This window comes from Arvicanthis niloticus, chromosome 3, assembly GCF_011762505.2.
Source record: "Arvicanthis niloticus isolate mArvNil1 chromosome 3, mArvNil1.pat.X, whole genome shotgun sequence".
NCBI classification, from domain to species: Eukaryota; Metazoa; Chordata; class Mammalia; order Rodentia; family Muridae; genus Arvicanthis; species Arvicanthis niloticus.
Window position 1 is genome coordinate 104731619 of NC_047660.1, and position 3162 is coordinate 104734780.

The 3162-nt window shown below is 38.6% G+C and overlaps 1 pseudogene; it reads left to right on the forward strand.

Moving 5' to 3' along the window:
* The first annotated feature begins 464 nt into the window (after positions 1-464).
* LOC117704921 (elongation factor 1-alpha 1 pseudogene) lies at positions 465-1789 on the forward strand (annotated as a pseudogene).
* Positions 1790-3162: the final 1373 nt, after the last annotated feature.

Sequence of the window (3162 nt, forward strand, 5' to 3'; positions counted from 1 at the left end):
TATTCCACTCTTTGATGCCAATTTCTGTCCTAATTCGCTGTTTGTTGCTCTGATAAAACACTAAAAAATCCAACTTGGGGCAAGATAGTAGTCTGCTTCAGAGCAGAGACAGTTAGGATGGGAGGGTTGGAAGATTTAGGGATGTATCACATGACTCTAGTGTGTAAAGTCACACAAATGGAGTTGTTAATCTTAAAGAAGGGGAACACAAGAATGGGAATCTATTTGTCAAAGACAAGGGAAATGGTCATTTTAGAGTATAATTTTTTGATTTTTGAATGGCCTATAGGGTATTATTGATTTACTTAATTTTCAGTTGGATAAACAGACTCAAATTTCAAAAAAATATTTGGGTCAGACAAATAGGTTTAAAAGGAATAAGTTTAATAAAGTTAATAATAAATGCACCCCCAAACTCATTTACTGTCAGAAGGCTGAAAAATCACTGCTAATTAAAAGCCAAAATGGAAAAGGAAATGACTCATATCAACATTGTTTTTATTGGACACCTATATTCAGGCAAGTCCACTGTGATTGACCATCTCGACTACAAAGGCAGTGGAGTCAAAAAAGGAGCTATCAAAAAATTGAAAAGGAGCCTGCCAAGATGGGAAGAGGCACTTTCCAGTATGCTTGGATCCTGGACTAACTGAAAGCTGAGAGAGAGCATGGTATCATCATTGACATATCAATATGGAAATCTGAGATCAGTAAATCTGTGTGAGTATCTCCGCTGCCTGGGGACACAGAGACTTTATAAAAACATGATTTCAGGCACATCTCAGGCTAACTACTGGTGTTGGTGAAGTTGAAGCCTGTATCGTCAAGAATGGCCAGGCCTATAAGCATACCCTTTTGGCTTACGTGAACTAGATCGTTTTTAGTGGCAGCAAAATGGATACCACTGAACCACCCTATAGCCTGAAGATATATAAATAAGTTGTTAAGGGAATCAGTACCTACAATCCTGACACTGTAGCCTCTGTGCCAATTTTTGGGTTGGAAAGGTGACAGTATGTTGGAGTCAAGGGCTTAATATTCAATGGATTCAGAGATGGAAAGCCATCCAGAGATGGCTGTGCCAATGGGACCACAGTGCTGGAAGCTTTGTATTGTATAACCCCAATGACTCATTCAATTGACAAGCCTTTGAGACTGCTTCTCTATGACACCTATAAAACTGATGATATTGGTACTATCTGTGTAGGTAGAGCAGAGATTGGTGTTCTCAAACCTTGTCATGGTAGTTTCCTTTGCTCCATTCCCTGTCACAGCAGAAGCAAAGTCTGCTTAAATGCTCCATAAAGCTTTGGGTGAAGCTCTTCCTGGGGATGTAGGCTTTGTTGTAAAGAATGTGTCTGTCAAAGATGTTAGATGTAATGACATTGCTAGTGACAGCAAAAATGACCCATCAATGGAAGCTGCTGGCTTTACTGCCCAGGTGACTATCCTGAACCATCTGGGTCAAATCAGTGATGATCATACCATTGGACTGGATTGTTAGCGAGCTAATATAGTTGCAGTCTTGCTGAGCTTAAAGAAAAGATTGTCATGCTGGTAAGAAGCTGGAAGATAGCCCCAAGTTCTTCAATTCTGGTGATGTGCTCATTGTTGATACGGTCCCAGACAAGCCCATGTGTTGAGTATTTCTCTGACTATCCTCCACTGAGTCATTTCTGCTGCTCACGATATGAAGCAGACAGTTGCTGTGGGTGGCATCAAAGCTGTGGACAAGAAGGCAGCTGAAGCTGGCACCAAGTCTGCCCAGAAAGCTCGGAAGGCTAAATGAACATTATCTTTAGCACCTGCCATCCGAATCTGAATCAGTGGTGGAAGTATGATCTCAGAATTGTTAGTCTTAAATGGCCATGTAAATTTAATAGTAAAAAAAAACTGGTTAATGACACAATGCATTGTAAAACATTTAGAAAGCAAGGACACTGTTTTGTGGACTACTGTGTGTGCATGTGTGTGTGTGTTAAGTTATTAGTTTTCAAAATCAGTACTTTTTAATGAAAATAACTTGATCAAAAATCTATCACAGAATTTTGAGATCCACTAGAACAAGTTCAATGAGAAAACACCACTACCAACAACAACAACAACAAAATTGAGGACTTAATACACATAGGCATTGCTTTATTTATGATGAGTTCATTATGTCTTTCCTCATAGCTCTCTTATGTGGTAGCCATCACAACTTGTGAATGTGAGTGTTGAAGCTTAGCTGAGCTACATAGCCTGTGGTTAGTAGTAAAACTTAGGATTAAACTTAGATGGTCTTACTCTACAGTGCACCCATTACCTAGAAGCTCATTGAAGTCATGAAAGTAAGGAATATCTCTACAAGTTTATAAATAGTAATGTGGTAAGAGGGCCCACACAAAGCCTGAAACCCACCAATACTAAATGGCAGGCAGGGGATAAAAGAACAGCTTGAGACACAGGAAGGATATGAGGGTGTAAAGTAGTGTGAAATTTAAATAGCATCTTTTTTAAAAGAACAAGTAAACAACACTAAACCTACATTTTTTTGGGTGGCTGTCTTTGCCAATTTAGATTGAAATAAAAGAAAGTCATTTAAATTAGATTACCAATGAACACAAGAAATTCATTTGTCACAATTCTGTGGGCTACAATATCCAAGAGCAAGGGCAGATTCACCATTTGATAAGGCTCTGTTTTATGCACATCATCTTATTACTCCCCCTACTCAATCTCCCCACTTTCCTTCCTGCTTCCACCACTTACATTCTGGAATTACAGGCATCTATCACCATTTCTGGCTTTTTCATGATATCTTCTTTGGTTCTCTAATTCAAAGAAGCAAATGATCTACCTGAGCCTTTTTTTTTTTTTTTTTTTTTTTTTTTTTTTTTAAATAAAAGCTCAACCAAACTAACTATATTGATGAGGGCAAGAATCTCGGGATTTCATTGTTGTTTCAGATGACCACATCTCTTAATGACATTGCATTGAAGAATAAGTTTCAACATATAGATTGTGTGTGTGTGTGTGTGTGTGTGAGAGAGAGAGAGAGAATAGCAGAGGCTGATAAGAAATGATTAGTAGTTACCATGAGCTAGGTTATGATGAGGTCATTGTGAGCACAGTAGATCTTCAATGAAATGGTAGGAGCAGAGGGTAGATTTCAGCAGTCTT